The sequence below is a fragment of the Neoarius graeffei genome, chromosome 1 (assembly GCF_027579695.1).
Source record: "Neoarius graeffei isolate fNeoGra1 chromosome 1, fNeoGra1.pri, whole genome shotgun sequence".
In the NCBI taxonomy this organism is placed as follows: domain Eukaryota; kingdom Metazoa; phylum Chordata; class Actinopteri; order Siluriformes; family Ariidae; genus Neoarius; species Neoarius graeffei.
In genome coordinates, this window is record NC_083569.1 from 29741655 (window position 1) to 29754541 (window position 12887).

A 12887-nucleotide genomic window follows, 5' to 3' on the forward strand; every position below is an offset into this window, starting at 1 on the left:
AAAACTTTCTTGTCATTTTGCAAACCATCTGAATCATCTGCACTTTCAGCCAAGTCAAGATCAAATTTCTTTTGCCACATTCAAAGCAGCACATCTGTGAAAACAGCCACTGTTTGGATTAAACCCAAATATTTATCAAAGCTCCCCGGGCTCCACGGAGCCCAAATATCTATCATCCAGCTCCCCAGGCCCCCCCCCCCCGCTGATTAAAGCTATCATTGGGGGGGGAGCCCAGAGAGCTGGATGTGATCTCCATGGAACAACAGGTATCTGCTTTCCTGCAGTCCGAGGGAATTCACCTGGACTGCGATAACATTGAGGCTTGCCACCCGCTACCAAGGAGGAACACCAGCGACAAGCAGACCATCATCATGAGGTTTGTCAACAGGAAACATAAGACTGCACTATTAAAGCAAGCGTACAAGCTAAAGGGATCCAGGGTCTACATAAACGAGCATCTGACCAAACAAAATGCAGATATAGCCAGGAATGCACATGCCTTAAAGAAACAGAGGAAAATTCAGAATACTTGGATGACAAACTGCAGGGTGTTTATTAAGCTAAATGGTACACCTGAGGAGGCCAAAGTATTGGTTGTTAAAAATATCGAGGACCTGGAAAAGTATCAGTGACCATCATGAGCGGGACCATAAGCCACACATCTCAGAGGATTACGGAACAGGATTTACTGGAACTACAATCATCTGTGTACACTGATCACAAATCACAGGATTTGGAGTATGATATAGACCGGGACAATAATTTCTTCTCTGCCATTAACAACAACTGCTGTTATTACACTGATGAACAGTTCAATCGAAGCATTAAAGCTGATGGCAAACTCTCAATTATCCACTTCAATAGCAGAAGCATGTATGCAAATTTCAATCTCATCAAGGAATATCTACATCAGTTTTAGCATCTGTTCAGCATCGTAGCAATATCTGAAACTTGAATACATAACGTCAAAGGCATGGACTTTGAGCTGGAGGGCTATGAATTCAACTACATAAATAGACAAAAGAGTGGAGGGGGCATGGCTATATTTGTGGATAGGGACTTGAAATTCAGTGTGATGGAAAGTATATCAACAGTAATTGACAACACACTGGAATGCATAACAGTTGAAATTTGCAGAGAGAAACATAAAAATGTAATTGTTAGTTGTATATATAGAGCTCCAGATTCTAGTATTGAGGTCTTCAATAACTGGATAGAGGAAATGTTTTCAAAAGTGAGTCACAAAACAGTTTTCATATGCGGAGACTTCAATATTCACCTGCTCAATCCAAATAAACACAAAATGACAGACAATTTTATCAACACAATGTACAGTATGGCCTTTTTCCCGAAAATTACTCGACCCAGCAGAATCACCTCACACGGAGCCACCCTCATTGACAATATATTCACTCACAGTTTTAATGACAATTTAGTAAGTGGACTATTGATAAATCATATCGGTGATCATTTACCAGTTTTCTCAGTTTATGAAACAAAATTTGGGAATAATAAACCAGAAAACACAAAACTTTTCAGACGACTTAGATCAGAGGAATCAATTAACACTTTTAGAAATGACTTGCTGGCACAAAATTGGGATGAAATATACCGACTAAAAGACATAAATAAAGCATATGAGGAATTCTTGAGGATATTTATATCATTATATAATAAAAATTGTCCAATTGTTCAATAAAGTAAAAAGTCAAACATACAGTATGTCCATGGATTACAAGGGGTTTACAAAATGCCTGTAAAAAGAAAAATACATTGTATAGAGAGTTCATAAAGCAGAAAACTAAAGAGGCAGAGGATAGATATAAAAAATATAAAAATAAATTAACTAATATTATATGGGCTGCTAAGAAAGAATATTATAAGAAATTATTAAACGATAACAGAAATAATCTCAAAGTAATTTGGAGCACTTTGAACAGTATTATAAAAAATGGGTCAAGATCTTTAAATTATCTAAGGTACTTTCTTAATAATGACAAAGATGAATATAATATGGATGTGGTAATTAATAGTTTCAACCATTACTTTGTAAACGTAGGACCAATCTTAGCAGAACAAATCCCAGGTCCAGGAACATCTGTTGAAAATCTGAGCAATTTGATAGATAAAAAATATTTTTCAATGTTGCTTACAGCAGTGGAAGAAAAAAAGTTGTTTTCATTTACAGAACATATCAGATTAATAATAGATAACACGCTTGCGCTTAACACAAAGACCAAAAAGCAATAATTTACTGCAGTCAATGGTTTTAAATATACCACTTCTACATATTAAAATCCAGAAAGGCAAACACAGCTAGACTCCGCCTCCAACAGCTGGATCCTTTTGAAGAGAGACATCGCCTTGTAGAGTGTATGTGGGGATGCTTCCATGCAAAAAGATCAATAGTTCTAACACTTGATAACCAAAAATATTCAGCTCTGCCAGAGCAAAGCCTACAAAAATACGTTCAACTCGTTAACATTTCTCTCCCATACCGCCCACACCCAATTCTACACCTGTGTTGTTGTGGAGGAAACCAGAAAATAGGGAAAAAGTTAGGGCAGACAAAACAAAGAATTTTTTTCTTTCTCTTTTAAAATAAGGTAACCATTCCTAAATCTACTATAATACCACATGAGAGTATAGAATAAAAGGACCAAACTACTATTTTTATTCGCTACTCTAAAAAACCCATTTATCAAATAAGAAAAAATAAACTTTTTCTAGAACAAAGATAGAGGTATTACAACATCAGGTTAATACATGAAGCCGAAAGAGCAAACCCCTATCCCCACTCCTTGTTCCAAAAAAAATCTGCTTGATATAATGCTCTTATTAAGAGAACAAATCAGATATCAAATTGATTAGAATAAATATTACACTCGAAACTGGTTAAAATGCAGAAAAATGATAAACTACTTCAGTGAATAGCTTTAAATATACCACTTCCACATATTAAAATCCAGAAAGGTAAACACAGCTAGACTCCGCCCCCAACAGCTTGATCCTTTTGAAGAGAGACATCGGCTTTTGAGGCGTGTGGGAGATGCTTTAATGCAAAAAGATCAATAGTTCTAATATTTGTTGACTAAAAACGTTTAGCTCCCCCAGAGCAAAGGCGACAAAAATATACTGAACTCATTAACATTTCTCTCCATGGAAATCTTTAGTAAAAGGCGAAAGATTTATGCGTCAATGAAGAGAAACCTGAGCTGTACTTAACACTGGATCAGGTTAGTGACACTGGATTGGAGGTGCAGAAAGCTGGTATAGGGTAAGGTGGCCTGGGCCAATCTCTCACACCTTTACAGCTTTATTAGCCATTGCACACAGGCAGAGAAATGTCTGACCAACAAGCTTTTTTGAAAGAAAGATCGATCGATAGATAGATAAGCAAGCGGGGTGGGGGTGTTGAATTTTGAAAAGGAACAGTTGCGTGTTGTGTGATCTGTCCAATATCACGGAGGTAGGCCTATAAATTAAATATGAAAACATCAGCTGGAGTTTGATTATTGACAGGAACGCTGTTGACCCCAGCAGTAAGTGCTTTCCATACCACAATTTTTATTGATAAATGTGGGTTATTGCGTCATCCTCGTTAGTATAGTGGACAGTATCTTCGCCTGTCACGCGGAAAACCGGGGTTCGATTCCCCGACGGGGAGGCTTTAAAAATAACTTGTGTAGCAGCGGGATGGTTTGTACTGTCGCCTCACAGCAAGAGGGTTCTGGGTTTGAGGCTGGTGGGAGCCTTTCTGTGTGGAGTTTGCTCTGCTTAACCCCACAGTTCAAAGACATGTAGTTTGGTTAACATGGGGTGGTGTTGGGCTGAAATGCTCTTGAGCATGTATATATGAATGATGACATTTTGTGTCAATTAAATCTTATTAATAGTAACAGATCTTGATAAATCCAGTGACTATAGACCATACTTTAATATGCCTAAAGTCAATGTTAATGTCAATTATGACTATTATAAATTGCCAATGGTAGACCCTCTGATGATGTTCTAATAATATTCTATTTCTAAGTCTAGTAAAAGTCAGACAAAAAAAAGTTTTCTGTGTTTTTAGCTTTTAGGTAAATATCAGAAAATTGAGTTAGCTAATTTAATGGATGCCCGCTAACATATCTTTGCGCATGGAGCGTTAGCAAACCTCCCTCGTGATAGTGAGAACTGGCAGCCTGGACTTTTCCATTGGCTCGCACGCTCGACCCCCAATCCAATGTTGCTTTGGTCGGCCAAAGTTATGAGGTTGCTGTGGGGTACTAAGACTAGACTAAATAACAAAATTAAATGATTCAGACATCCCTAGTCTCCCAGACGCTCTGGGAGTCTCCCCAGGAGCATGTAGACAGAGACACGAAAGGCAGGAGAAACTTGATCTAAGTCTTATTTGGAAAGTTGTAAATTAAATTGTAATGTGGTGCAAGGACAACAAACTCCATCTGAACGTGGAGAAGACGAAGGAGATTGTTATGGACTTCAGGAGAGAGCACACCCAGCATGCTCCACTATCTATCGACGGTGCTGCAGTGGAGAGGGTGAGCAGCACCAAGTTTCTGGGTGTGCACATCTCTGAAGACCTGTCCTGGAACAACAACACTGCATCACTGGCCAAAAAAGCCCAACAGCGTCTGGACTTCCTCCGCAAACTGAGGAGAGCAAGAGTCCCGGCCCCCATCATGCACACATTCTAAAGAGGCACAATCGAGAACATCCTGACCAGCTGCATCACCGTGTGGTACGGCGCCTGCACCGTGTCCTGCTGCAAGACTCTGCAGCGCATCGTGAGAGCAGCTGAGAGGATCATTGGTGTCTCTCTCCCTTCTCTTATGGATATATATAACTCCCGCCTCACCCTCAAAGCCATCAGGATTGCAGGTGACCCCACCCACCCATCTCACAGCCTCTTCAGCCTGCTGCCGTCGGGGAGGAGACTGTGGAGTCTCTGGGCCAAAACCAGCATGCTCAAGAGCAGTTTCTTTCACCAGGCAGTCAGGAGGCTCAACTCCCTCCCCCCCTCTGCCCCCTGCCACAGATTCTGCTCGCACACCCCCCTTCAGCATCTGATATGTCATCCTCACAGCCCCCCCCCCCCCCCCCAAACACACACATACATCTCATCGTTCATTAACACACTGAACTCAGGGACCGCACATCTCACTTTACCTCGCCCATTTGCACTATTCCGCACTACCTCACCTTAACAGCTGCTAGTTTGTTTATACTGCTTATTTCATGTTTACCTGCTATACCTCAAGTGCCCTTGACTGTTTGGTTATTTGTACCAATTTATATGTGTGTGTGTGTGTGTGTGTGTGTGTGTGTATGAGTGTTTAGTCTAGTTCATATCTTGAGTGTTTATACTGTTTATATTGTCTGTTTGAGTGTTTAGTCTGTCTTGTTCTTATCTAGTGTTTATACTGTTTATTTATACTGTTTATACTGTTTGAGTGTTTAGTCTATGTCTAGTTCCTATCTAGAGTGTTTATACTGTTTATATTGTTTGTTTTTTTCAATTATTCTATTTTTATTTATTGCATTGCCAGTTTGCACCGTGGGTCAGAGAGGACTGATATTTCATCTGTGCTGTATGTCGAGCATGTATAGCATATTTGACAATAAAGTTGACTTGACTTGACTAATGACTGGCTATTGCTGATATGTGGTTTGATGTTGTGACATGTAAGTAAGTTTAGCAAACAATTGATTTGATCGATGTAGATTTATGGTGTGAAATGTAAAGAACTATTGTTAATATGTGAATTGATGGTGTGAGATGTAAACAAGTAATGCAAATAATAGTGTAGATTGATGAGATGTAAATAACTATTGCTAATATGTGAATTGGTGGTGTATATTGTGAATAAGTTTTACAAATTACAGTGTAGATTGATGGTGAAACATAGGCTTAATAAGTTAGCAATATGTTCACTGATGTGAGATATAAATAAGTAGGCCATAAGTTGATAAAATATGTATTAAACCAATGGTGTGATAAATAAAAATGTTTTGAGAGATATTGACCACTGTGAGTGTAAAGGCTCCTCCTCCTTACAAAAGGCAATTAAACCACTGTCTGAACCAATGGGTTTTTGACCAAAATGCTCCGAACGGATCAAACTTTGGTGCACGAACCAGAAGGGAACCCGTTCCCTGTTGGTGGAAAAGGGCTACGTGTAGGTCGGTGCAAAGTCTTGTCGGGTCCATATCTTGTCTGACCAGTAGAGGGAGCGCACATGAAATCACCACCAGTGTCTTGTGATAACTTGGAAGGGGGGGGACCAAAAATTATGCAAAACCCTGCTCGGACGCTTTGGCTGCCCTCATGGAGCAGCCTACACCCTTGCAGGGTTACATCTCAGCCAGGTAAAGAATCTTATATTTACCTGGTAGGGGCAATACCATGATCAAAAAGGTGATTTGCACAAAGTGAGGCCCAGCCATTACACTCAGGCTGTGTTAACCTTTATGAATTTCTCAAATGCAGAAACCTCAACTGCATAATTTCTGATAGTGGGGGACTGTGTTCGTGCTCTCCTCTTTTGCATAAATCTGTTGGAATCAAAGATAGAGCTGTTTGTCTTTTTGAAGTTTTTCTTTTTTTTGGTCTTCAGGTGTTTTATATCAAGAGCTACTGCCTGCTTGAAGTTTTTAAGGAGCAAGGAGGGCTGTGCTCTTAAGGTTAATGTGTGGAAAAAATCTCTCTGGTTCTGTGTATTGCTGGGTTTCTGAACACTAAGAAACAGGTTTTGTTCAGACTTTTTTTTATCCTCAGTACCCAGCTAGCGTTTCCACGAGTTTTGAGCAGGAAATGGTTGTTGAGGATGCACCGTGGATGGAGGGAATTTCACTGGGGTTGTGCAGATCTTTGTGAATTTCTCAAATGCAGGAATATCAACTGTATAATTTCTAAAAGTGGGGGAATGCGTTCCTGCTCTCTCCTCTTTTCCATAACCCTGACAGAGTCAAAAATAGAGCTGGTGGCTTATCTATCTATCTTTATTCGTCACATGCACACTTCAAGCACAGTGAAATTCATCCTCTGCATTTAACCCATCTGAAGCAGTGAACAAACACACACACACACACACACACCCAGAGCAGTGGGCAGCCCAGAGCGCCCGGGGAGCAGTCAGGGGTTCGGTACCTTGCTCAAGGGCACCCCAGCCAAAGGCCGCCCCACTTCAACCTAACTGCATGTCTTTGGACTGTGGGGGAAACCGGAGCACCCAGAGGAAACCCACACAGACACAGGGAGAACATGTAAACTCCACACAGAAAGGCCCCCGCTGGCCGCTGGGGTCAAACCCAGAACCTTCTTGCCGTGAGGCGACTGTGCTAACCACTACACCACCGTGCTGCCTATTTATTTATTTCCTTCCTTCCTTCTTTCCCCTCCCCTGACGTTGTGTGCTGGAGTGCAAGTTGCACGATGTGTTTGAAGTCTTATGAAGACAAGTGGGCTCAGGCACCAAAACGCAGCGTGTGGAGAAAATGTAGCTGGCTCCGCATGTTGCTGTTATTTTCACTCTGCTCGCACGGATTTCCGACCACCAGGGAACGAGTTCTTGAACGGGTTTAGGTCAGGCTTCTGGGAACCTTGGCATGAGCAAGGGTCTCCATGAGTTTTCAGCAGAAATTTGTCATCAAGAATGCGTCATCGACAGAAGGCATTGCACAGTGCGCAGCAGAAGTAAACAGTAGTCCAGAGATGGTGGATCACATTGCTTGCCTGCAAGCTTTGTTCTGTTATTTCTTCCCTGGTGGTCAGAAAGCTGTGCGAGCAGAACGAAAACACCAGCAACATGTGGAGCCAGGTACATTTTCTTCACACGCTGCGCTTTGGTCCCTAAGCCTCCTTGTCTTCATAAGATTTGCAGACATAGCAGATATTTGCTTTCTTCTGTAGTGGCTGCCACGTTCGCTTAACACGAGAACGGTCCCCGATTCGAAGCCGGGCGGAATCGGTGCTCATTTTTTTGAGCTTGGCGGCGAACAAATGGCGAGCTGCGATCTCTGCTCCATCCGTGCCTTTTGGAACAGTCCCAAACCGAGACGCTGAAAAAGCTTTGTGTGTTTTCTGCTGTGCAGTGGTTTCCCCTTTCACCTGACAAGCGAATAGACGCTCCTGAGAAACCTGGCAGAGCCATGCTTTGCCTTTTGAGTTCTGCTTCCTTTAACGTCCAGTTATCTCATCTCGTCTCATTATCTCTAGCCGAGTTATCCTTCTACAGGGTCACAGGCAACCTGGAGCCTATCCCAGCTGACTATGGGCGAAAGCCGGGGTACACCCTGGACAAGTTGCCAGGTCATCACAGGGCTGACACATAGACACAGACAACCATTCACACTCACATTCACACCTACGGTCAATTTAGAGTCACCAGTTAACCTAAACTGCATGTATTTGGACTGTGGGGGAAACCGGAGCACCCGGAGGAAACCAACGCGGACACGGGGAGAACATGCAAACTCCGCACAGAAAGGCCCTTGCCGGCACTTCCAGTTATCATCTTGCTAAAATCAGGTACCCTCGAAACAGCCAGAAAGACAGACCCTTAACGTGACTGGATTGCTTTTCTCTGCCTTTCATCAGGGAAACGAAGCGTTAAAGGGTGTGCGTTGGCCGGGAATCGAACCCGGGTCAACTGCTTGGAAGGCAGCTATGCTAGCCACTATTCCACCAACGCTGCGTGCCTGGCCTGGGGACAGATGCCTAAGTGCCATTGCTTCTGAACTTGAGGCCCAGGCAACAGCTGATCGGTCCAAGCGCTGAGGTTTCTGTAGTGTAGTGGTTATCACGTTCGTCTTACACACGAAAGGTCCCCGGTTCGAAACCGGGCAGAAACAGCGGTGGGTGGGTTTGTTTATTTATTTATTTTTTGAGTGACTGCTGAGCTGTGATCTCTGCTCTGACCGTGCCAACTACGGAAGTGTTTGCTTTTCACCAGCCAAGGTATGGACACATTTGCTGAACAAATCTTACACAGTGACTCTCCAGTTCTCTGTTTGTGGACAAATATACACCTGTCGCTTACTGCCAACGACAGGAAAACACGCAGGAGCCCGTGTTGTTCACCGCTTCATGGGTCGAAGGTACGCAGAGGCAAACTGATGTCATTCAACCCTGCAAACAACTATTACGTCGCTCGTGGAAAGCGGAAGGAACAGTCCTCAGTCATCTCCTTGGCCCGTCCAAACAAGGCATTTGATTTCTTCCCGTGATGTTGTTGCAGCGCTTTTCAGCGCTGATCCTCGTCACACTCGACCACCAGGTCATCTCTACGACGCCAAGGCCGTGCCCCTATCCTCGTGACAGTCGCTTAAGCGTGATCTGTGTTCTTCTTGAGGCCCAGGCAAGAGCTAACACACGCGTGGTTTCTGTGCTGTAGCGGCTGCCACGTTCGCTTAACACGAGAACGGTCCCCGATTCGAAGCCGGGCGTAATCGGTGCTCGTTTTCTTGAACTTGGCGGCGAACAAATGTCGAGCTGCGATCTCTGCTCCGTCCGTGCCTTTTGGAACAGTCCCAAACCGAGACGCTGAAAAAGCTTCGCGTGTTTTCTGCTGTGCAGTGGTTTCCCCTTTCACCTGACAAGCGAATAGACGCTCCTGAGAAACCTGGCAGAGCCACGCTTTGCCTTTTGAGCTCTGCTTCCCTTAACGTCCAGTTATCGCCTTGCTAAAATCAGGTACCCTCGAAACAGCCAGAAAGACAGACCCTTAACGTGACCGGATTGCTTTCTGTAGCTTAGTGGTTGTCATGTTCTCCTAGGTGCAGACGACCGTCGGGACAAAACCTCGTTTGCACGGTTTCCCTGCCTCTCTGGTTTTCCATCAAGGTCCGTGACGGCTGCGTTAAAAACAAAATCGGGCACGATCTACATTTCTGTTGACTGTGGAAGCATGGACATTGCAATTCGTCACGGGGAGGCGGTGTTCTCAAATGCCACTTCGTTGCTCGTTTACGGAGTGAGGTCAGGTCAACAGGGCTGCACACGGCATCAGAACGCTGCAAAGTGGCATTGACTCTGGAATGCTTCATCATGTCTCAACGAGTATTTGCCGGCCAACATTCAGACACATTTGCTTATTGACTCTCAAAGCGTGACTGTGCAGTCCTCTGTTTGTGGAAAACATGCAAAGAAGCAGCTTGCCGCCAACGAAAGACAAGCACGCAGGCGCCCGTGTCCTTGAAGCACGCCCAGGTTTGCGCAAACCGATGCCATTCGACTGCATGCAACGCGAGCGGAAAGCAGAAGGAGCGGCCCTCAGTCACCTCCTTGGCAAGGCAGTGACGAGCAACCGAGCCGTTGCTGCCGTTTCCTCCCGGGGGCCTGGCCACGCTCTCTGCCTTTCATCAGGGAAACGAAGCGTTAAAGGGTGTGCGTTGGCCGGGAATCGAACCCGGGTCAACTGCTTGGAAGGCAGCTATGCTAGCCACTATACCACCAACGCTGCGTGCCTGGCCTGGGGACAGATGCCTAAGTGCCATTGCTTCTGAACTTGAGGCCCAGGCAACAGCTGATCGGTCCAAGCGCTGAGGTTTCTGTAGTGTAGTGGTTATCACGTTCGTCTTACACACGAAAGGTCCCCGGTTCGAAACCGGGCAGAAACAGCGGTGGGTGGGTTTGTTTATTTATTTATTTTTTGAGTGACTGCTGAGCTGTGATCTCTGCTCTGACCGTGCCAACTACGGAAGTGTTTGCTTTTCACCAGCCAAGGTATGGACACATTTGCTGAACAAATCTTACACAGTGACTCTCCAGTTCTCTGTTTGTGGACAAATATACACCTGTCGCTTACTGCCAACGACAGGAAAACACGCAGGAGCCCGTGTTGTTCACCGCTTCATGGGTCGAAGGTACGCAGAGGCAAACTGATGTCATTCAACCCTGCAAACAACTACTTACGTCGCTCGTGGAAAGCGGAAGGAACAGTCCTCAGTCATCTCCTTGGCCCGTCCAAACAAGGCATTTGATTTCTTCCCGTGATGTTGTTGCAGCGCTTTTCAGCGCTGATCCTCGTCACACTCGACCACCAGGTCATCTCTACGACGCCAAGGCCGTGCCCCTATCCTCGTGACAGTCGCTTAAGCGTGATCTGTGTTCTTCTTGAGGCCCAGGCAAGAGCTAACACACGCGTGGTTTCTGTGCTGTAGCGGCTGCCACGTTCGCTTAACACGAGAACGGTCCCCGATTCGAAGCCGGGCGTAATCGGTGCTCGTTTTCTTGAACTTGGCGGCGAACAAATGTCGAGCTGCGATCTCTGCTCCGTCCGTGCCTTTTGGAACAGTCCCAAACCGAGACGCTGAAAAAGCTTCGCGTGTTTTCTGCTGTGCAGTGGTTTCCCCTTTCACCTGACAAGCGAATAGACGCTCCTGAGAAACCTGGCAGAGCCACGCTTTGCCTTTTGAGCTCTGCTTCCCTTAACGTCCAGTTATCGCCTTGCTAAAATCAGGTACCCTCGAAACAGCCAGAAAGACAGACCCTTAACGTGACCGGATTGCTTTCTGTAGCTTAGTGGTTGTCATGTTCTCCTAGGTGCAGACGACCGTCGGGACAAAACCTCGTTTGCACGGTTTCCCTGCCTCTCTGGTTTTCCATCAAGGTCCGTGACGGCTGCGTTAAAAACAAAATCGGGCACGATCTACATTTCTGTTGACTGTGGAAGCATGGACATTGCAATTCGTCACGGGGAGGCGGTGTTCTCAAATGCCACTTCGTTGCTCGTTTACGGAGTGAGGTCAGGTCAACAGGGCTGCACACGGCATCAGAACGCTGCAAAGTGGCATTGACTCTGGAATGCTTCATCATGTCTCAACGAGTATTTGCCGGCCAACATTCAGACACATTTGCTTATTGACTCTCAAAGCGTGACTGTGCAGTCCTCTGTTTGTGGAAAACATGCAAAGAAGCAGCTTGCCGCCAACGAAAGACAAGCACGCAGGCGCCCGTGTCCTTGAAGCACGCCCAGGTTTGCGCAAACCGATGCCATTCGACTGCATGCAACGCGAGCGGAAAGCAGAAGGAGCGGCCCTCAGTCACCTCCTTGGCAAGGCAGTGACGAGCAACCGAGCCGTTGCTGCCGTTTCCTCCCCGGGGGCCTGGCCACGCTCTCTGCCTTTCATCAGGGAAACGAAGCGTTAAAGGGTGTGCGTTGGCCGGGAATCGAACCCGGGTCAACTGCTTGGAAGGCAGCTATGCTAGCCACTATACCACCAACGCTGCGTGCCTGGCCTGGGGACAGATGCCTAAGTGCCATTGCTTCTGAACTTGAGGCCCAGGCAACAGCTGATCGGTCCAAGCGCTGAGGTTTCTGTAGTGTAGTGGTTATCACGTTCGTCTTACACACGAAAGGTCCCCGGTTCGAAACCGGGCAGAAACAGCGGTGGGTGGGTTTGTTTATTTATTTATTTTTTGAGTGACTGCTGAGCTGTGATCTCTGCTCTGACCGTGCCAACTACGGAAGTGTTTGCTTTTCACCAGCCAAGGTATGGACACATTTGCTGAACAAATCTTACACAGTGACTCTCCAGTTCTCTGTTTGTGGACAAATATACACCTGTCGCTTACTGCCAACGACAGGAAAACAGGCAGGAGCCCGTGTTGTTCACCGCTTCATGGGTCGAAGGTACGCAGAGGCAAACTGATGTCATTCAACCCTGCAAACAACTACTTACGTCGCTCGTGGAAAGCGGAAGGAACAGTCCTCAGTCATCTCCTTGGCCCGTCCAAACAAGGCATTTGATTTCTTCCCGTGATGTTGTTGCAGCGCTTTTCAGCGCTGATCCTCGTCACACTCGACCACCAGGTCATCTCTACGACGCCAAGGCCGTGCCCCTATCCTCGTGACAGTCGCTTAAGCGTGATCTGTGTT

The 12887-nt window shown here is 45.5% G+C and overlaps 1 protein-coding gene, 9 non-coding genes and 1 pseudogene across 10 annotated transcripts in view; 5 read left to right on the plus strand and 6 right to left on the minus strand.

The window, feature by feature from the left end:
- The window catches only part of LOC132884612 (carbamoyl-phosphate synthase [ammonia], mitochondrial-like), a 28136-nt gene that overhangs the window by 5236 nt on the left and 10013 nt on the right, over positions 1-12887 (minus strand). The window lies entirely within an intron of this gene.
- On the minus strand, positions 2737-2915 carry LOC132898845 (U2 spliceosomal RNA; annotated as a pseudogene).
- LOC132895837 (U5 spliceosomal RNA) lies at positions 3108-3218 on the minus strand. Its single transcript, XR_009655867.1, has one exon. It is a non-coding gene; the product is annotated as a U5 spliceosomal RNA (small nuclear RNA).
- On the plus strand, positions 3596-3667 carry trnad-guc (transfer RNA aspartic acid (anticodon GUC)). Its single transcript has one exon. It is a non-coding gene; the product is annotated as a tRNA-Asp (tRNA).
- Positions 6388-6551, plus strand: LOC132896882 (U1 spliceosomal RNA). The gene has a single exon (XR_009656195.1). It is a non-coding gene; the product is annotated as a U1 spliceosomal RNA (small nuclear RNA).
- On the minus strand, positions 8628-8699 carry trnag-ucc (transfer RNA glycine (anticodon UCC)). The gene has a single exon. It is a non-coding gene; the product is annotated as a tRNA-Gly (tRNA).
- On the plus strand, positions 8787-8859 carry trnav-uac (transfer RNA valine (anticodon UAC)). Its single transcript has one exon. It is a non-coding gene; the product is annotated as a tRNA-Val (tRNA).
- trnag-ucc (transfer RNA glycine (anticodon UCC)) lies at positions 10395-10466 on the minus strand. The gene has a single exon. It is a non-coding gene; the product is annotated as a tRNA-Gly (tRNA).
- On the plus strand, positions 10554-10626 carry trnav-uac (transfer RNA valine (anticodon UAC)). The gene has a single exon. It is a non-coding gene; the product is annotated as a tRNA-Val (tRNA).
- trnag-ucc (transfer RNA glycine (anticodon UCC)) lies at positions 12164-12235 on the minus strand. The gene has a single exon. It is a non-coding gene; the product is annotated as a tRNA-Gly (tRNA).
- Positions 12323-12395, plus strand: trnav-uac (transfer RNA valine (anticodon UAC)). Its single transcript has one exon. It is a non-coding gene; the product is annotated as a tRNA-Val (tRNA).